General features: G+C 37.2%; 1 long non-coding RNA gene across 1 annotated transcript; it reads left to right on the top strand.

Moving 5' to 3' along the window:
- The first annotated feature begins 350 nt into the window (after positions 1–350).
- Positions 351–7483, top strand: LOC140501174 (uncharacterized). The gene is made up of 2 exons (XR_011966082.1): positions 351–582; positions 3004–7483. It is a non-coding gene; the product is annotated as an uncharacterized lncRNA (long non-coding RNA).
- Positions 7484–23129: the final 15646 nt, after the last annotated feature.

A 23129-nucleotide genomic window follows, 5' to 3' on the forward strand; every position in this document is an offset into this window, starting at 1 on the left:
AACATTTCTTTCTTCCAACTCCCTTTTTCTCAGTCTTTGATTGATCTTCATTTACTTCATGTTCAAGGTTCAGAGAACCTTGAGGAGTTTGAAAGAGCCCCTTATCAAGAGTTCCCTTCCTCCAAGGGAGAGTAGCTGACTTGAGAAGTTAAGTGATATATTGTTCTCAGATGCACATCCTTGAATTCGGGTGTTGAAGTTCCAGGAATCAGGGCCCCTGCTATACAGGATAACATTCCAATAAAGAGTGAGGCCTCCCTTGCTGCTTATCACAATCTGTTCTGTTTCATGCCTCAATTGCTACCCCTACGGTTTTTTACTATTTAAGCACCCTGACCCCCTAATTTATTGGCTCAGTATGTCTAGAATAAACTCAGCTTGTTCAGACTGCTGTGTTCCGCCTGTCTTTTCATCCTTGCTCTGTGAGCCCCGTAACTGCCCCAGACCTGCTGGACTGCACTGGCTGCAGCATCTGGCGCCCAAGAGGGGCCCCGCCCATTCTAGACTGGAGAACCTACTTCGTGTGGCAAGACCAGAGGAGGACCCCTGGAGCCGAAGGGAAAAGTAGCGCACAGGAAAAAGGTGAGGGGAAGGCCTGCAAGGGTCTGCTTTTTCTCTGTGGTCACTTTCGCTTTGAGCTTGGCGAAATTGGTTTCACTTTAGCAATAGGCTAGAGCCCAGGCGTTTAAAAGAGACAGGTGAAGCAATCATGGGGTCATGAAGTGATTCATGTGGTGAAAGGCATGAAGGACCCAGAGGAAGGGACTATAAATCTTGAAAAGTGGGAAACAGTAGGCAATCAGATGAGTGAATATTATAGAGAGGTCAGACCAAGTGCTTCTCCTGTTACAATATTTTCAATTTGGAATGTACTTAAAATATGTCTACAGAAACCTGAACTGTTAGCCACAAAAACAATAAAGGTAGATGCAGCCTCTACTACAAATGAGAAGGAAGACCTGATGGAGTGTGTCACACAAAAATTTAAAATACAGTCTCCTCCTCCCACTGCTCCTCCATTCTACAAGTCTAGATCACAAGTTTGTGAAAAAATTCAGGAGCCTGAAGGGATTGTACGACAAGTCCTTAGGCAAGCCACAGAAAGAGAAGAAGGAATACTTTTGGAAATGAGGCTAACATTGGTATTAATAGAAACCCCACATCCCTATAACCCAGGAGCGGCTATAAGAGAACATAACCCTCTGGATTTTAAATTCTCAAAGAAATTGCTCAATTATGGACCAGATAGTCTTTACATTCAGTCTCTTCTAGACAGCATTTCTCAGACAGCCCTATACCCCTCTGATTGGTACAATATAGCTAAACCACTCTTGAAGGACGAGACTACTTAGTTGGAAATCTGAATTGTATGAAAGATGTTTGGAACACAGTGATAGAAAGTAAACTCAGCTTGTTCAGACTGCTGTGTCCCGCCTGTCTTTTCATCCTCGCTCTGTGAGCCCCGTATCCGCCCTGGACCTGCTGGACTGCGGCACTCATGTCTACTAATGATGGATGGAGGGAGTGAAGGCTGTATACTGAATTCTTTTCTCTTCTACCTTTATATTATTTCACTGAATGATCTCATCAGATACCATGGTATTAACTATGATTTCTATGCAGATGACTCTTAAACCTATTTATCCATCTCTAAACTCCCTGCTAACTTCCTCTCTCAAATTGCCTACTGGACATCTCAGTTGGGATGTCCCTCAGGCATCTTGAGTTTAAAATGTTGAAAACTAACTCATGATCTTTCTCTCCAAACTCTCCCTTCTTCCTAATTTCCCTATGACTGTAAAGGGAACCATTCTCCCCAATTATCCAAGCTCCCAACTCAGATAGATGTTCTTAATTCCTCATTCTCTCTAAGTGGCTAAGTGGTACCACTGATTGAAACCTGGACCTGGAGTTAGGAAGATATGAGTTCAAATCCAGTTTCAGACTGACACTTACTGTGTGACCTAGGGCAAGTCACTTAAAACTTTGCTTGCCTCAGTTTCCTCAACTATAAAATGAATCTTCCAGGGTTGTTGTGAGAAATAAATGAGACAATAATTTCAAAGTGCTTACCACAATATCTGGCACATATTAGGCATAAAAATGCTGACAGCTACTGCAATTATTATTAATATTATCTCTCATTTCCCATATCCAAATAGTTTCCAAGTCCTAAAAATTTTATCAAATCATAACCCCTTTTGCATATCTTCCCTTTTCTCCTCTGATATTGCTACCACCTTGGTGCAGGCCCTCATCACCTTGCGCCTGAATTTATTGTACTAGCATGATGGTTGATCTTCATTCCATAAGTCTCTCCCCACTACAATCTATCTTCCACTAGGCTATCAATGCCATCTTCCCTAAAGTACAAATCTGACAATATCATTCCCCAACTCAGCAAATTACTTCCAGGATCAAATATAAAATTCTCTGTTTGATTTTTAAAGCCCTTTATGACATCTCTTTCCACCATCCTACTCTTCTTCCATCTTCCTCCTCTCTACACATTTTATGATCCAATGACTTCAGCATCCTTGGTAGTTCTTGTACAACATAGTCCATCTCTCAAATCTGTGCATTTTCACTGACTCTACTGCATACCTGGAATTCTCTCCCTCCTCACTTCTACCTCATGGCTTCTCTGATTTCCTTGAATGAAGTCTCAACTAAAATCCTTTCTAGAAGCAAACTTTTCCAGTTTTCCTTAACATTAGTACCTTCTTTCTGTGATTATCTCTACTTTTCCATGTATATCTTGTTTATGCCTATTTATTTGAATGTTGTTTTTGCCCATTAAATTATGCACTTCTTGAGGGCAGGGACTAATTTTTCTTTTCTCCCCACAATGTAGCACATACCTGCTGGCATACAATAGATAAAAAATGTTTGTTGACTTGACTTGATTTCTAAGGTTTGTATCTAGCACTAAAGGACATGAAGCTTAACCCTTTGTGATCAAGTTTAAATGAGAAATCATAGAAGTCATTGCTTTCCTTACAGGGAAGAGGGAGCACTTCAGTTAAATCCTAAAGCTGACAACAGAGAGAAATTTTACAACTGCATGGCTCATAGAGTAATGCCTACCAACAACCACAAGCGCAGCAAAGAACCTCCCAGCGACGTCCGTGTATGTGCAAAACCATCAGGAAGAAAGCCCAGTGGGAACAACACAATTAACCAGTAATTGATCAATAAACATCTGTTAAGAGTCTACTACATGTCAAGCACTGCAAAGTGCTAGGAATACCAAAAAGGGAAAAGGAATTCCTCGCCCCTAAGTAGGTGACAGAAGACAAGTGTGGCTCTATAGCGTTAGACAATAATTTTAAGTTCTTTACATATATATCTGACCATGCATGTTCCTTATATGTGCATCCCTCCATATGTATACCCCAGGTGGACACATACATTCCCTATATGTGTTTCAGTAACATGGGCAATTTGTTTCATACACAAATACCCTGGTAATGTCCTAGGTCAGGGATGGGGAAGCTGTGGTCTCAAGGCCATATGTGGCCCTCTAGGTCCTCAGTTGTGGTCGTTAGACTGAATCCAGACTTCATAGAACAAATCTATTTAATAATAAGATTTGTTCTACAAAACTTGGACTTGGTCAAAAGGTCACAGTGGAGGACCTAGAAGGTCACAAGTGGTCTCCAGGCTGCAGGTTCCCCACCCTTGTCCTAGGCTTTTGTGGACCGCATGTGTGTGTTCTCAAGTGGGATGCACTTTCTACTGATAGTGGGTGTGTCTGTCTTTCTGTATGTATGCATATATATGTACTGTTATTGATAAAAATCACAGTTCTAGACTATTATTCCCAGGGTCTTGACTCAGAGTTTTGAAATAAGAATGAAAGGCACTCAGAGGCATTCATAGCCTCTTTTGTGAGTCTGAGCATATATAACTATCACTGCTCTGACAACAATGGGAGGTATATACAAAATGGTGTTTAGTTGGGAATTTCCTAAATGTCTTTCCTTCACTTTTTATATCCCCATGTGCTGAAACATCCTGGCTTGGATTACATTTCATTACTAGGCAACATATATCAGTCAATGTTTATATGGACTGGAGGTTTAGATTACATACTCAAGATTCATGCAGAACAACAGGTAAGATCTTGTTTTCAGCCTTAAGGAAAATCCACAACCCTGTTTGGTTAGTGCTTGCTAACTGAGAGTGGAACTCCCAGATTAAGAGTGGAATACACCCACAGCTCTTAAAAATGCCCAAATAGTCAATGAAACCACTTTTTTTTTAATCAAAGTTTTCTGATATTTTGATGAAGGTAGATGCTCTTTTCTTTAAGAATGTATAAAGGTCATATTCTGGCTAAATTTCTACCCCGAGTTTCCATGGATTGATTTGTATCTAGAAGAACTCTATCTAAAGTTGCATAAAGAATGTTTGTAGGCAGAGAAGGGGAAAAAGGAGTGAGAAAAGGAGGACTCAGCACATTTGCCAAATCTCTCCTCCAATGTGCTGATCATGCTTTCACAACTATGTACACTTGCTTGCCCAAGCTTGCCTGTACTCATTTGTTATGCTTCAGGAGTAGAACTTTCTCTTAGCCTGCATTAGGCCCTTCCTTCATTATTCAAGACTTTAAAAAAGTAATAGGGACAAGATAGACTTTTTTTCTAGGAATCCTGATTATAGCTACAAGATGATGTCCATGGTTATGTGCATGATTTTCGTATTTCTACATTCTTTCATATTTCATGTTTCTATGTGTTAAGTGATATCTGTGTACTTTGCTGCACTGGGACAAGACAAGCCCTACAGGAATGAATGCTAGACTTGAAAAATCAAAAGGTACATTTCAAGCTAGAAATCAAACCAGAAGTGTTTATTGAGCATCTATTATGTATAAGACATTTTGCAGGCACTGGAAATACAAAGACAAAAACGAACCTCGAGGAACTTACACCACTTACATGGTGATTACATGTGCAATATAAACCTATGAAAAATACCCATAAAATAAATAAAAACAAAGTAATTGGTTTGGAGGGGCAGGAAATGCTAATAGTTGGAGAAAGGAAGTTCTCATGTAGAAGTTACTTAAACCGTTTCTTGAAGGTGAAGGCAAGTAATTTTAAGAGGTGGACCCAAGGATAGAGTACATAGGTAGAAAGATAAGGATAGAATGTCACATGTAAAGACCTGCAAGAAGGCCCATTTGCCTTCATTGTACTGTATCTGAAGGGAAGTAATACAATAAGGCTGGAAAGGTAGATTGGTTAAGATTGTAAAAGGTTTAAAATTCCAAATTACTCAGTACATGAGTTTATAGGCAATATGGAACCACTAGAATTAAGTAGAGATATGACATGGTCATATCTGGGCTTTAGGAAAACCCCTTTGGCAGTTATATAGAGGATGGGTTGAAGAACAGTGAGATTTGAATCAGGAATACTCATTAGGAGCCTATCAAAATAGTCCTGAGTGAGAAGTTGCGATGGACTAAACTTGGGTGATGACATTGAAGAGGAGAAAAGGAGATAGATGCATTGCAAGAATTTTGGGGAAGACAGAATTGGTAAGATGTGGCAACTGATCATATAGGTGAGATGAAGGAGAGTGAGAAGTCTAGGATGGCACTCAGTTTGCAACCCTAGGTGACTGGAAAGATGGTGGTACCTATGATAGAATTAGGGAAGCTTGGAAGAGAAGTGGGTTGAGTGGGGGCAGGGGAGGGTAACAAGTTCTGTTTTGGACATAGTGAGTTTGAGACCCTTATGTAGACCTGTCCTATTACAGCCAGGATAGAAACTAGCTTTGGATCTTATAAGCACTTAGCTGGAAGGATGCAGGCCAGATTTGTTTGGAGTCTACATTCAGATTCTGTCCTCACTGATTCTGGATCTGTTGTGGCTAACTGAGGTCCTGAGGTACAAACTAGGTATATAATTAGCACTAGATAGATTCTATCCTCCATCTTAAGTCATACTGAGCTGAAAACATCCTGTGCACAGGAAAGAGGTCACTAGTCCTTCTTCAATGTCCAACCATGGTGTGAAAGTGACCCTGAGTTAAGACAGTGAAGTGTAAATTCTAAAAGATGCTATCAGCCTGAAAAGCATTTCAAGTATGGACACAGGCCTCAAAGATGGATTGTTTGTCCATCAATGGAGGACAGTCTCACTAAATTCAAAACTTGGTCACCAAGTGATGATGGCTTTTGCTTGTTTGTTGTTGTTTAACATCTGTACTGATGAAGGGAATGACCATGCTAATGAAATCATAGTTTTGAAAAACTATTCAAAGAAGACTTCCCCCTGAGTATAGCACATTCCAGACTTCCTATGCCACTATTGTGTCTATCTTTCGTTTTCAAAGAAGACCAGGACATCAGAAAAATGATGACATGACTTGCACTTGACTTTGTTTTGAGTGAGGGAGGGCTATAGATAAGAAAAGAAAGAGGATGGTACAGTGAGAGGGAAAAAAAGAACCACTGACCCTTTAGTCAGAAGACCTGGGTTCAAACGCCACTTCTTTTACCTCAGGCGAATTAGTTAACTTCCCTGGGTTTCTAAGACCCCTCCTTCATAATTAAGTTCATAATCACTTAAGATATTTTATTTAAAGGTTAACATTCATTTAAAAATTTACCTATTATTGGAGAGGAAACGTGGTATAGTATAAAGGCTCAAGAAATTTTTGGACCAATGGCCTAAGTCAGTCCCAGCTTCAATATGTACTCGCTGTGTGATTCTAGGCAAGTTAATAAGTTTCTCTAAGACTCAGTTTTCTGATCTGTAAAATGGGCAGAATAACACTGAAACTACATATATCAGAGAGTCAAGTGAAGAAAATGTTTTTCAAATGTTAAAGTGATTTCTTTACACATATACACATGTTATAAGCTATTATTATTTTGTCCCCAAATTTAACCATTTATAGACAGATTCAGAAAGTAATAGTTTCTTAGATATGATTAATAAAATAGTTTGTTTTCCATGATTCATGGAATCACAATCTTCTTCTGTGGCCTTTTTTTTATCACCCATGGTGCTACTTCTTTGCACATACACACTCCTTTTCAGGCAACCAGTACTCATTCCCCCCCCCCAAAAAAAAGCTGTTCCCAAGAAAGGCTTTCATATCAGTCATTTTCACCTTAGACTGAGTCTATGTCAATATGTTACTTCTTCCAGGAATAGTCCCTTTTGAGTCTTATTTTAAGTTCTTTAATTGTAGAATCAAAGGCTTCAAAACTTTTTAAAGGTGTTTTGGGTAAGGGAGATATTTGGAAGCAGGATGGAAATACCTGTGTATGAAATAACCAGTCTACTTTTTCTACCTCTACCACCATATATGGTTTTTCCCTGCTACTTTAGGTTAAGTACTATATTTCAGTCTTTTTGCATTTTATTTCTCCATTTAAATTTCTAACTGTAAATAAAATACATATTTTATATATCTGAACTGATAAAAATGTAAAACAAAAATAAATATATGATTAATGGTAGTAGAATTTTGAATTGTGTTTCATTTCAATATTACTATTTTTAGTCTTAGTTTAAATCAATAAATAAGTTTTATGTTCACATATCAAAACCTTAAAATATACTTTGTGTTGAAATGCTATTCTTGGATTTTATATATCAGTTTGACACTTTTATTCTTATGAGAAAATTCCACTGGGATTCACTTTTTTTTCATCTGTAAAAGAGAAAGTTAAATTAAATGACCTCTGGGACCCCATGCAGCTCTGAATCTATGTATGTGATACTACTTCCTTAGCTTTTAGCCCTTTTTCCTTTTTTAACAAAAAACTTTAACTGACAACATAAAGTTGTTTACAATATTGTATGATAGGACCTTGAAAGAATTAACCATAATCTCTACAATCCAGTTTCTCAATAAATTCCAGCATGTTTAGACACCTGCTGTGGTCCTGGTAGCAGTCAGGAGAACTATCCTCTGCTACGGTAGCTGACATTAACTAATTTTTAAAGAGCCTTTTGAACAGCGTTTCCTTTTAGTCTTGTGTCTGGGCCCCACGTGTTCTACAGTGAATCTGCCAAGTGAGAAAGCTAGGGAATGGTAAGCCCCTTTTCAAAGTCACTGGTAGTATATGCTGCATATGACAAAGAAATTTGCATTAGGAAGTGGCCTATGAGCTTCAAGGTCCTCTGGGTATTTGATAATTTTTAACAATTGCTTCAAAATTATCTGTAAAATATGGCTAAACTACCAGAGAATGATTTTCTCACTTCTAGGCAAGCCACAATAGTCTAAGATTTCACTACTCAGACATATTGTCTTTAATTGTTTATTAATAATTTTATCAAAAATTGCTTAATAAAGTCTCAGCATAAACATAACATAAACAATGTAAACATACTCAGAATCATATTTCTTCTATTAATAGACAGAACGTTTCAAGTCTTCTAAATGTATATTAAGTCACTATTCACTCAAGCATTCAGCAAATGTTCATTGAGCATCTCCTATGGCACTGTGGGGAAAACAAAGATGAGACTAATCTGTTTCTCAGATTCTGTTCTGAAATGCCTCTTCAGCTTTTTAAATTGTTCACTGGATATTAACATTCAAGTAATTCAGTCTTCTTAAGGACGTTAGCCTACTTAGAAAAATCTCTGTAATAACGTATTTCTTTCTTTCTCTCTATCTCTCTACGTGTTGTTGTTCTTCATTTGTATCCAATTCTTTGTGACCCCATTTGGGATTTTCTTGGTAAAGATACTGGTGTGATTTGTCATTCATTTTATAGATAAGGAAACAAAGGCAAACAACATCAAGTGCTTTGCCCAGAATCACATAGCTAGTAAGTGTCTACAGCCAGATTTAAACTCAGGAGGACGAGTCTTCCTGACTCCAGGCTGGGCACGCTATCCACTGCACTACCTAGAGGCTCATCTGTTTATATAAAACATACATCACATATTATATATTTATATTCCATTACTCAAAGGGATCTATGATCTAGTTGATTCAGAATTCTCTACAGTGATGCCAATCACAGCCCATCCATGACTGCTCATCATATGAGATACTGGTCCATGTCCTCCCAAAAGCTGGTCACAAGAAGTCCACTCAAAGGCTGGAGATCTTCCTTGATTTCTCTCGATCATAAGGGTAGCCATGGAGATCTCTGGATGTACACCTGTTATCCTCTTTCTCTTGCCACATAACTACGTCATCTTTTCTTCCTATCATAAATATTCCTGCTGACATGCTCTACTCCTATTCCATCCTGGAATTCCTCAGTGGTTCTATGTTGCAGCCTGGTTACAACCATCATGAACCTCTCCATTATTGCTCATGGAATATTCATTTAAAGTTCTTTGGAGGCAGTGAGAGGATTCCATATTTTACTGCTTTGATAACATTTGGTAAAATGTTAGTATTGAAAAAATGGGGTTTTGCTTTCATGGGAAGCTTGGGAACAATTTTTGCAATTTCCCTAAAAATAATGTGATCTGCTCTCCTCTTCCTCTTCTACTCTTGTCCCAACTTATGGACATCTCTCCTGTCTGTCTCATATATATATATATATATATATGTATATGTATATATATACATATATATATACACACACATATACATATACATACATACACATATACATATACATATATACATATACACACATACATATATACACATATACATATATACATATACATACATACATACACACACACACACACACACACACACATATATATATATATATATATATATAATATTAAACAATTGCGAGAGGGAATCCATCCTAATGCATGTGGAAATTTGGAAAATAGGCATTATTTATCCACTTATTCTTTCCTATGAGGATGCACATATCTCTTTCAAGAGGTTCTGTATACATCATTCACAAATAGGAGTATCTCTAGAGCATGTCACCATCCACAAAGAACCCTTCTTTAACCTGGTCTCTGCTCTGGATATCTTCCATTTCAGTAGTTAATACCTTTAGCAAGTATACAGCTTCCTATTTCATGTTTCAATGGATATTTGCTATCAGATGATCATTGAAGGAAGTTGTTCCCGTTGTTGTACCGTCCAAGGAATCTTGAATGATCTTTATGTATAGATGGGAGATGCAGTAGAACCTCAGTTTAGGAGTAACTTGGCTTCCGTATGCTTTTTGCTGGACAAGGAAAAACTTTTTTGCAGAATTTGTCTTGCAGGATGAACAAAAATTTGTAGTACGAACATCAAAATTTTGTTGAAAAACAACACCAAATAAGGCTGTAGCAATAAGAGCCACGAAAATTTTTAACGATAATGCAATGTCACATTTCTGTGACATTCTGAAAAATGTCAAAAAGAAGTGCTGTTAGATTCCTAGTCAAAAGTGAACGTAAAGAAAAAAATCAGTGAGTCAAAACATGAAAGTGATTCTTAAAAATGAAAAATAAGAGAAGGCAGTAGTGTTAGTCTTACTTAGAGAAAGTAGCATAAAAGAGAACACTCCCGACGTTGAAATCCCCAATGTTCTCATAGAAGGAGATTCTCTTTCCAAGCAATAATCTTTCCTCCTCCTTCTCCCTCTCATCTCCCTCATACCAGGCACGACTCTTCTCAAAGGTAAAGAGTAGGTTAATTTACTTTATTTTTGTTCATATTGTCTACTAATCATTGCTATTGTATTTCAGACACATTAGGGACAAAAAAACTTACTTAAAATTATAAATAATTATTTTATAGGAATATTTTGGGAATGCGGTACTCATCATCCAACTTCACATTATTTCCTAAGAGAAAATTCACTTTGCAATATGAACAAATCACATGACAAACAAAATCTTGGCAAGAATCAAATTTGTAAATCAAGGTTCTACTGTATCTCATTGTAGAATAACTTGTAAAGTAGTGTTTGTTCTACCAAATAAAATATTTATTTATTTTGAACAATAAACTCAATGGGATCTTATATTCTACATCTTTCAATTAATTGTGAAATGGCAAGGATATGGGCCATTGATGAATATCACTTAAAAAAGCCTGTTTGTTCTTACTCATGTTCTCATTGAGAATAACCTCAATTCATTCATAGATAACTCAAGAATTTTTTATTGTTGAAAGAGGAGACTAGGTAGTTATTAGTATTCTCCAAGTCAACTTTTAGGGTACAGCTAGGTCACCAATTAGCACAAATAATGAACTCTGAAGTGGTCATAAGTATTCAAATGGGTACTATGTGAAATTATAATTACATAAAATGTGTTAACTGATTCCAATTCAATATAAGTACACAGTATAAATCTAAATAATGCAACTATTTCTGAGAAATATTTATTCATACTAATCCAAAAATGGATTTCTCTTTCATGCCTTTGGTATCTTTCTGTCCTTCAGATATATTGTATATCAGTTCATCAGTGTTCTCGCAATTGTTTCACCTCTAGCATTAATCTCTTCTCTGTAAAAAGGTGAGAGACATCAAATATCTTGGTCCAATCCAGCCGCTTCTTTGATCGTTGTTCTTTATAGTGTCATTTCTATCTCCTTTATACGTTGTACCTGGGATTGTGTTATCAGGGCTAGGTGTAGCATCTCTACAATCTTTGATGAAGAAAGCAATTTGCATAAATAGTTTTTGCAAACCTTTTCCATTTTTATTTTGTTTGTAGTTATATATGCGTATATACATAACTGTATATGTATATATAGATGTGTGTGTGTGTGTGTGTGTGTGTGGAACAGTTACATTGCACAATGGATAGAGTACTAGGCTTGGCCTCAAGAAGACTCATCTTTATGAGTTCAAATCCAGCTTCAGACACTTACTAGCTGTGTGACCCTTAGCAAGTCACTTAATTTTGCTTCAGTTTCTCATCTATAAAATGAGCTAGAGAAGAAAATAGGAAACCATTCCAGTATCTTTGCCCAAAAAAAAAAAAACCCAAAATGGAGTTATGAAGATTCGGACACAACTGAACAACAAATGTGTGTGTATTTATATACACATACACACATATATGTATGTATGTATTACATACTTTACAAATATGCTTATAAAGAAAAATATTTATTGATTTTATTTTGGAAAATGACATTTGTTGACCCTGTCTTCAAATTGGATTGGTGGATAAATGCACTGTTTGAAGTATGTAATCTCCTTTATTTCAAAGGATGACGTTTTCCCACCTGTTTTCAAATCTTAGGAAGCTATATTCAGATTGAACTTCATAATCCCCGATATATTGATTCTCTAAGACTATACATTGAAGACCAAGTACATTGGCAGAGGAAGATTCCTCACTGAGAATTCTCTCTGACAAATTAAATCGCAAGTCATATAAAAATTACATTGTATAACTCCCTTAATTCCAAAACTTGAATCCAAGAGAAAAGGACACATAAGAAAATTCATGGAAGGACACAGCAAAACACCAGTATTCCAAACTTCAAAATTCCATTTGAAACTCTTGGGCTGATTAATTCTATCAGTCCTTGATAAAATGAGTACATCATACCAATGTAGTAACTCCTTGTGTGCTGGCTTTGCAATCCCAGTTATATAGGTTCTATCACCAAGGCAATATTCATAGCACTTTTAGGGATCATGAATATACCAGCATAGTTCTCAATTGTAAAGTATAACAAACTCTCCATATAGAAGGCAGCAGAAAAACATCTATTCAGATCCCAGAAAGCCAAATCCCCAAACCAGAAAGACAAATTAGTCATAGTAGCCAAGAAATCAAGACACATTAGCACTGCAGGGGACAAAGGCATTTCCAAGCTTCCCCACCCCGCCCCCCCCAAAATGCTGGAACCTCGCTTGCCTGTATCCTTCCCAACTCTGACTAGCCTAACCAACTTCCTCTCAGCTCTGCTGCACCATTCCTGTTCTACCCATTCAGTAAACTCCTCCTATCACATGGGACTTTGGCTTCTATGTAATTTAAGCAGGTCACATGAACCTATTAATGAATGGGAAAGATTTTCCCATTTAAATTACCATTACACAGCCTCATCATCTTTGTTGTAAGTGGCAAGACAATGCTATCTCCTATTAAACTTTCATCCATATTCTAATCATGCCTAAGTCTCTCCAGCCCCATTCCAATCTGATTCACCAGTTGCCTGACTTATCCTACTGTGCCACTTGAAATATCTTCTTTATTTTTTTAAAATCCCTTACTTGAACTTTTCAATCAACATTCCTTCACCCTTCCATTTTAAGAGAAACTTGAAGACTCCACATCTTTTACAATCTTTTCTAGAAGCTATATTTTCTCCTATTACCCCCCCCCACACACACACACACAATTTACAAAATCAGGAAGAGAAGTGAGCATACCCCTTTAAGTTTCTGTGGCTGATTCTAAATCATTATTCTATCTGCATCCCTTAATAACCTGTCAAGGAGCATCTCTTCTTGTTGCCATCATCTGCTATCTCCTAACTCATTCAATCAATTTTTTCAGTTAATTTAATATCTGGATGCTTTTCTTCCTCTCCACCTTATTCCCTGCTATCATCATTTAATATCAATACACAAAACTTTTATAAACTAACCACATAACTCCTTTGACTCTTTGATTCTTAATTTCCTTCATCACTACCCCACTTGAAGCATATATCAACACACAGTATCACATTCTTTTACATGGTGTCTTTGGATGGTACAACCTCCAAGATTCAAAACTTTGAAATTCCATTCTCCAATCCCAGCCTACTTCCTTTTACACTTCTCACTCTTCTATTCACATTAATTCTTCTCTTTGTTTCTATTATGATTTTGGTATCTTCATTGAACAATATTCTCCCAGTGCCTCGACATCAAAATTGACATCCCAGTTTCTCACTTTAATATTTCACTAACCACCCCAATAATTCCTTGATCCTCATGACCTTCCACCATTCTATAAATGCCAATTCTCACTTATAGGCAACCTACCACATCAGATTTCTCAGGTCTTATTCCTGGGTTGCTGAGCACACCTGGAGAAAGTCACAAAGTTCAACTGATATGAACCAGTGCAAATAGATAGAACATAACCTCACCTAAGTTCACTACCTGGTTCTCATGTTTGTTATCTTGGCAGGATCTTTGACATTTTTTCTCCCTCCACTCTCATATCCAATCAATTACCCAAAACCAGGGTTTTGGGCAGGGTTTCTTATTGTCTATTGAGTGATTTTCAAACTCTTAAGCCACAAGGCCCTTCATAAATTTGGTCTCCTCTATGAACTAGATACTCTAGCCAACTGGATGATTCTCTGTCCCTTGAATATATATTACTTCTTCAGACCTCTTATTCAGGCTGTTCAATTCAACAAGCATTCATTAAGTGCTTACAACATGCCAGGCACTGTGCTAGGTGCCAGAGATACTCAGAAATAAAATTCTTTACTCTCAAGAAGCCAACATTTTACTCTCTTCTCTAGTTGAATTTCTACTAATCCTTTAAAACCAAGCTAGTGCTTGTTGATAGTGAACAGTGCTTCTATCTAGAAATACTCCCAAACCAAAATAAAGCATCCTGGAATTTCTTCTCATTATCCAGGGTCTTTTCACCCTGGAACACTCCTCTATTAATCTGACCCCCTTCTCCCACTGATGAGTTTTTGCCAGATATCTCCATTTTGAGGATGGGACCAGGCTAGTCAAGCTTCATTCCCCTCCTGCCTCTGCTTCTTACTCTCAAGGTTTCACCATTAATCTTTGGATAGCTACCTTCTCTCCTCTGAGCTCTCAGTTTCAGCCTCCTTTTATGTGAAGCCTTCTCACATTAGAATGTAACTCCCTGAAAGCAGGAACTATCTTTTATTTTGTCTTTATTTCTGAACCCAGGGCTTAGTACAGTGCCCGACAGAGTAAGTGCTTAATAAATTCTTTTTGCCTGCCTGCTGCATCAAAGTTCTCTACTATAAATAAACAAGAGTTACAGCAAAGCAACTCTCAGCTTAGTATGAGAAAATTGGAATTGGAGTCAGAGGACTTGGGTAATTCTTTAATATTTATCTTAACTTGCTTTGTCTATATGTTTGCATTGTCTTTCCCATTAGATTGTAAGCTCCTCAAAGGCAGGGACTGTCTTTTGCCTCTATATATCTAGCACATAACACAGTGTGACACATAGTAGGCACTTAATAAATGTTTACTGATTGAGTTCACATCCTGTCTCTGTTACTTAAATTAACTTTTTAGGCAAATCATTCAGCTTCTCTGGCCCTCGGTTTCCTCATCTGTAAAATGGGATCAGCCTAGATTATATCTAAAGTCTTTTAAAACTCTAATGCTTATCCTATAATGCTGAAAGCTTCCTAGTGCTCAGAAATACCTTAAAGCAGAGCTGACAAGTCCTTGAATGGCAAGTTATTGATCACCACAGGCTAGATAATCCCTTCTGAAGCATTGTGGTAGAATGTACTTAATGTGGAGTCAGAAAATGAGTTCAAATCCTCTTTCAGTTAATTTCTAGCTGTATTACCATAGACAAGTCACTTAACTGGTCCTTAGTTTTCTCATCTGTAAAACCAAGGGTTTAGATTCAATGATCTCTAAGGTCCCTTTATGATCCTTTGCTAATGAGATCCTATGAATATTATAGATAGGAGTCATACTTCACTTAGAGTTTGAATAGATGACCTCTGGGATTCCTTTCAATTCTGGTGTTACGTGTTGCTCTGATAGGTAACTCGTGAGCTCTTAGGAGGTCTATAATTCATTTATTAATTTCCTTGAGAATCTCAGATGGAAATCTTTGTGGAAATGTACTATCATTTTATTATCCCTTGTCACTCTTATTAACAATGTTAAATAATGTTAATGTTAAATAATGAAAATAAATGTAACATCATAATGAAAAAGAAACAAAGTGACATATGTTCTGCTATGTGTACAATGTAGAATGATTTGAAAATTACCATCCGTTTATGGCAATTTAAAATATTTACATTAATCTAGTGACCTACCTAATATGTATACTTTGAAGGACAGGCTTGAACTCAATTTTAGAGCACAGATACATCACTTATTTGACATTATCTCTCTGTATATAATTAAGAGCATAATTTTCATCCTGTGTAAACTTCTACTAGGTTTCTATGGGAAAAATCCATAAATCAGTTTTTAAAACTTACAGATAAATGCAATACTGTAGTCATTTTGCAAAAGTACTCTTCTAAAAAGTATCACTGCTATCTGCACTGACAGCCTATTCTTGAGAATTTGTAGTAAGGTCTTTCTATTTCTTTGTTGTTGTTGTTGTTGTTGTTGTTGTTGGTGGTGGTGGTGGTGGTGGTGGTGTGTGTGTGTGTGTGTGTGTGTGTGTGTGTGTGTGTGTGTGTGTGTGTGTGTGTGTGTGTGTGTGTGTTTTGAGTTTGGTTTGGTTTTGCTTTCCTTTAGGTTTGAAAGAGTGTTGAGACAAAAACAGACCTGGATGTTCTGATGCTAACTGAAATCCATTGTGCTCAAGCAATTATCGAACAAGTGCTTCCTAAACACCTCCTGCATGACCAGACGGAAGATCAGGTCCCTAGAAAGAAAATTTCTCCAAAACATCCTGGGATCTCTGAGACCCAAGAATCTCAGGACTCAGGGTTCTTACTCTACTGCTTAAAAGTTCTAAGTGGCAAGTTGGGAGCAGAAAGTCACCTTTGGTGAGGGATTTAGGGTCCACTTTGGTGCGAAATGCCCATGTTGCTATTCACTAATAAGAACACACGGGAGTAATGTCTAGGTTGAGATAGATAGCTAGATAAAGTATTCATTAGGCCCTTACAATGTTCCAGGCACTATGTCAAGCGTAGGGGACACAAATACAATGAAATAAGGCTGTCGCTGCTCTCAAGGACTTTGCATATGGGAAAAACAGAACATAAAGGGGAGGAGGAAAATGAGTGATAGGGGGAGAGAGTGAGGAATCTGTTGAGGAGGAAGAACAGTCTGGAGCAGAGGTGGGGAAACTGCAAGTGTGAGGCCCTCTAGGTCCTCAAGTTTGGCCCTTTGACTGAATCCAAACTTCACACAATAAATCCCCTTAATAAAAGAATTTGTTCTATAAATCTTGGACTCAAACAAAAGGTCACACCCAAGGACCTAGAAGGCCACATGTGGCCTTGAGGCCAAAGGTTCCCCACCCCTGGTCTGGCAAGTAATTTAGGTAAGGAGGGAAATGAGCATCAGGGCTTAGCCTCCTGAAAAAAGGGCAGTACAGGACAGGCCTGCTCTGTGAGGAGTGCCTCAGGACAGTCATCCAGAAGGGGGGAGGTGGGGCAACCCAGAGAATGAGGGAAGCTAATGGTTTTTTGCGGGGGAGGGGAGGTTGTCAGCATATATCTTTAAATTGGCATTAAAATTTTATTTTAGACTGAATTTTATTTTATTTTTTGCTTTAGATTGAATTCAATTAAAAACCTATTTATCTAAAGACAGCAAGGTGGCATAGTCGATAGAGTGCTAGACCTGGAGTCAGGAAAACCTAAGCTCAAATTCTGCCTCAAGCCCTAGCTAGCTGTGTGACTGAGCAAGTCATTTAACTCAGTTTCCTCACCTGTAAAAGGGGGGATAATAATTGTACTTATCTTCCTAAGTTGGAGCAAATGAAATAATGTCTGTGGGGTATTTAGTCCAGTACCTGGTTCATAGTAGATGCTTCATAAATGCTGCTTGTAATTTGAAATTTGTACTTAGCTAGTTTCACACTGGTCACACCTAGTAACTCTTTCTAAGTCTCTGTATTTGCCTTGATATCATTGTATTTTTCTTATCACAATAGTTTTACCTCGTTCATTATGCATAATCTCTTAGAATGAAAAACAGCTTTGCATTCCACTGTTATCAGGAGTCCTGGTCCTGTGTATTTTCATTAATGATTAACTACAACGATCTATTCATATAACTTAACTTGTTCAATATAACTTCCTTTCTGGTGAAGGAAAATTAAAACTTCAACTTTGGACTAATATTAGATTGATTTAGTTACACGGAGAGGGAGTTTTCATTTCATTTTTTATATTTTTATAATACATCACAAGTTGTTCTACTTTGTGATTTCTCTGGTATCTCTCTGACTTACGTGTGGGGTCAAGGACTATAGCATAGGAGAGTCTAAGAATGCCATGATGATCCTCAGACTCCATGGAAAAAGAAGAGGAAACATCCAAATGGTAAGAGATAAACAGGCAAAACATTCTAAGCAGACATTAAGATGCTGCTGGGCAATATTAGACTACCTCAGTCCAGCAACACTAGGGACTGGGCATTTATCTATCCCCCACACCCATTTTGGAACATGAGTTTGAAGATAGATTATTTCCCAAATACTCTGGGATAAAAAAAAAAAAAGAAGACTGTACAATCCATTGCAGCCCATGTTTGACACCTCTGATTTAAAATATCTCCACAAAGAATGGAATTCCAAGTGAATCCAGAGTTGAATAGCAAGTAGATTACAATAATAATATTAACATTTTTAACAGATGATTATATACTATCCTATGTGTTTGAAGTCATTTACTGATACTACCTTTTTTACATGGCTTTAATAGCTTATGTTTACATATGATTACATGATAGTTTATGTTTACATATAATTCTTTACAAAGACTTTTCAGAATAACTCTATAATGCAGGTAGTACAGTATTACTATCCCGATTTTATGAAAGAGAATATTGAGATTCAAACAATTAATGTGATTCCCCCAGGATGACGTGGCAAGTGAAAAACAAGCACCAGCTCTTCAAGTCGAGTGTTCTTTCTACTACACCATTCTGGTCCCTTATTATCTTTGAATGTATAATTAAAATAGAAATCACTAGTAAAATCAGTTTCATATATACATATATATACATATATACATACACATACATATATATATGTATGTGTGTGTATATATATATATTTTTAAATATTTCTAAAGAAAATTATTTCCTTAATTTGAAAATGACTCATTCCATGACATAGGCAAGATTTTTAAGGTTAAAAACCAACCAGAAAAATGTAACCAGACACCATTTCTTCAGCATTACACAGTTGAAAGACTTCCTTTGTTAGCATTTCCCCCAACTGTAATCCCTTACCTGCCTCCACCTCCAGTGAATATTGGATCTGGACTTTTCTGAGATATACTTGATATAATACTCTTCTTAGAGGGAGATCTCAAGAAATTTCATATTTGGAAATATGCAAAGATATGGACAAATTCATATATTATGCAGAGTAGCAGAAGATAATCAGTTTCCAATCCACTCATTCTAAGCCCTTATCTGAACATCTACTCACTTCTCAGTGCCTTCAAGGACCCTGTGGAGGAGCCATAGTAGGTCAGTTATTACAACAGCACCATGACTGGTTTCTTTCCCTTGCCAATCAGTTTCTCCTCTACAACCTATCCCTTAAAGTGAATAGTGAAATAATCTTTGTAAGGCACAAGTCTGACCCCATCAACCCTTCTCATACCCTAAAAATCCTCCAATGACTTTCTGTTGCCTCTAGGACAATATACTCAGCCCCACTTTTCTCACTACAAAATATGGCCCAAAAGTGCCTTTCTGAACATTTAATACTCCTCCCCATTGTGCAGTGTATATTGCAGTCAAACTCGATTGTTATTTTCTGAATGTGATATTCCATCTCCTGTCTTCACATAATCAGACAAGCTGTGGTTCCTTGTTCAAGAATGCATTTCTTTCTCATCTCTGTCTACCTCTCAAATGCCTTCCCTCTAAACTTTCAAGAATCCTATCAGCTCAGCTGCCACCTCTTCTGTGAAAGAGGAACCAATTTTGGAGTCATAAGATCCTGATTCTGCAACCTGCAAGACTTTAAGGAAACCACTTTTTTATCATTTGTAAATCAAAGGCAGGGCATGAAATATGTAATCTCTAAGTTCTCTTCTAGTTCAAAGATGCTCCTCATTTACTGGTTCTCTCTCTTCAAATTACATCAGTCATCAATTCAGAGCTAGGCAGGACCTTAGAGGTCATCTAGTCCAAACACCTCATTTACAAATGAGGAAATTAAGTGCTAGAGAGGTTAAGGGACATGTCTGAGGTCACACAGGAATATGTGTGAGAAATGGAGTCTGACTCCAATTCTAGTGTGTATCATACTACTTTGCCTGTGTACATGCATCTTTCTAGTACATCCCCAGCAATTGGTCTCTGAGCCATGGAGTGTTTTGTCTTTGTATCCCCAGGGCCTATATAAATGTCTTATGTAGAATAGGTACTTAAATGTTTGATCAGTAGAACTGAATTGAATTAGAGATGCAGGGCTAGATGAAGGAAAAAACAGATAGCCAATGTTTATTGTATTATATATTATATTATGTTATGTTATGTTATATCATATCATATTATATTATATTTATATTAATATCATATCTTATTGTAATATGTTATGTTAAGTATGACATATGATAGGATACAGTACGGTATGATCTGATATGATGGGATATAAAATTTTTAAATACTACCACCTTCTTCTAGAGAGTTAGAAGCAACTCAAATCCTGGAGAAACAGACAGTCAGCCAGCATTTGTTAAGATCCTGCTATGTGCAGAGTATCGTGCACAGAAGAAATAGAAATCATTGTTTTTCTGTCGAATACAGGGCCATCTTATGAGGATAGACCATTTACTTCAATCTGTCCTTTTGTATTTTTTGGAATAGAGATATAATTTCACTAATTTCAAGGAAATTCCAGTGACAAATGTCTTCTAGCAATGCAGATCAGCCCCTTTTATGCTACTTAGTCTTAGAGAATTGCCTGAAGCCTGGAGAGCTTAAGAGATTTGTCCAGGGCCACAGATCCAGGCCCTGTGAGAGGCAAGACATGAACACAGGTATTCCTAGCTATGTGGCCAGTTTATCCACTACACTACACTGCCTCTTGTGACCTTACCCCGACAAAGGTCATGTTCTAATGCTACATTATGCTATAAAGAGGACTCTATGTTCTCAATGCCACTGCCTGCAGAGAGCAAACTTGAGCATGGCATGCTGAGCTAGAAAGGCTTCACACAGGGCCCCAGAGATGGACTCCACATGTATGGTATGGTATGAGGATCAGTTTAGCTACATTTGGAGTGACTCGCCCAAACCCTCAGCTGTCAGCTGCTTTCTTTGGATGCGGCAACTTACAAAGACTATCTACTAAGGTGTGGAGGGGTTATGGTATGCATCGAGGAAGGGAGTACCCATGCTAATGAAAGCATAGCTCTTTTGTAGAATTAAAAAGTATAAGAGCTCATGTTTACATAGTACTCTAGGATTAACCAAAAACTTTCCTCTTTATAATCCTTATGCAAGTATTATTATCCCCATTTTACTGATGCCAAAACTGAGACCCCAAGAGATTAAGTGGCTTACCCATGATCACAAAGCTAATAAATGTTGGAGCCAGGATAAGAATACAGATGTTCTGATTCAAAGTCCAGCACCCTTTCTACTAGACCAAGTCTCTTTACTTTCATGCAGTTACAATGGAATTTGCTTATTGTGACTGTGGATGTGGCAATTTTTTGTTCTCCATTCTACCTGAGAGAAGATTGTGCCATGAAAAAGAAGCAAAATGAACATTAACTATTCATTTTTGGAATTTAATTTCCCTAATAACAATCACTTCTAAGATATTGCTTATCTTTAAATTTTATCCTTTTTTGAGGCACCAGAAGACATTCTAATACACACCCTGACTAGCTTTGCCAAAGGAAATAATTGGTAAGTCTAAAATAAATGATACAGTTGAGTAACATATTCAAAGGTTGGTCATAGGATGTGAGCAGAGTTCTGCCTTCTTGGAGACTGGCTCTTCTACACTGGACTAACTAAATAACTCCTAGAAAGCCAATACTTTCAATTTCCTTTGTGAAGACTCTACTATTGGCATTTATTCAAGTAGCAGCTGATTGGTGACTTGTGGGTAGCTGACATTCTAGTACTTTTTCAATTAATATTTGTTTAAGAATCCTTAAATGGTGCAAATACTTGACAGTTGACTGGAGGTAGGTCAGAAGAAGCATTGGGCTAAATATCAAAAAACATTTGTTCTAATTCCATGTCTGCTTCTTACTAACTTTGTGATTTGGAACACATCATATGACCTTTCTAAGGCTCACCCTCTTAAAACAGAGAAAATAATACCTATACCTACTTCTTTGCAGGGTTAATTGAATAAAATGCACCAACCCCCAAAGTACCTACATTTCTTCTCTGAACATTCCCTGATCTTCCCATCTTTCATAGGCTGAATGTCTCCACTCCTTTATTGATGAGATATCAGTGTCATGATGGGACTGTTGAATTCTTAGAATTCACCATCACTATCTTGTCTCCTTCAGACTCCACATGCCTGTAATTCCTCTCCTTTCTCCAGTCCCTGCTGTTTTCCTAACATAATCATTTTGTATGCAGGCACATGTTCTCAGATGAACTGGTCCATAGGACTTCACTGAGGCTTATCTTTGAGTTTCATGGGAAATATCATCCTGTTCCTCCTTCGTCCACAATTCTAATTCCTTTCATCCTTTTATGCATGGACAACAAGAGATTAATTTCATGGTAGGACAAATGCTAAGCTATATAATAAATGTGTAAAAAAATTTTAAAAAGCCTCAAAGAAACCTAAACTCAATAAGTGAAATTGAAAATGTCCAGATTCTGACATAGTTTTGATATGTAATCAAACATTGGGGGAATTTTTACTATTGTTATGTTTTGTAAAGTGAACCAAAAATATTTTCAAGTAGGACTTTTACTACCATATACTTATTACAAAGTTAGAAAGGTGTACAGTATGATGATACTTTAAAATACCTTAGAGATCTAGTTCAAACTCATCATTTTACAAATGAGGAAATAGAAGTCTGAGCAGCCATAAATGACTTGTCCAAGGTGTCATAGTGACAAAAGTAGGGCCTGATCTCTGGTCCCTTCATCTAATGAACATTTTCACTACATCCCTGATAAATGATAACCCTAACTTCTTCTTGGTTAGGTCTATAGCTGTTCACTTCCTTCAGTGCCGCTACTGAGTATCTCATTGCTTGCCACTCAAGAACAAACTTTATTGCTAATCATTTCATCTACAAAGTTCACAGTTCAGTTTAACATACTAACAAGAGCACTGGTGAATGTGGGTAATTGCCACCTCAACCCTTCCCCTTATCCATCCCTGTCA

The sequence above is a fragment of the Notamacropus eugenii genome, chromosome 4 (assembly GCF_028372415.1).
Source record: "Notamacropus eugenii isolate mMacEug1 chromosome 4, mMacEug1.pri_v2, whole genome shotgun sequence".
Lineage (NCBI taxonomy): Eukaryota > Metazoa > Chordata > Mammalia > Diprotodontia > Macropodidae > Notamacropus > Notamacropus eugenii.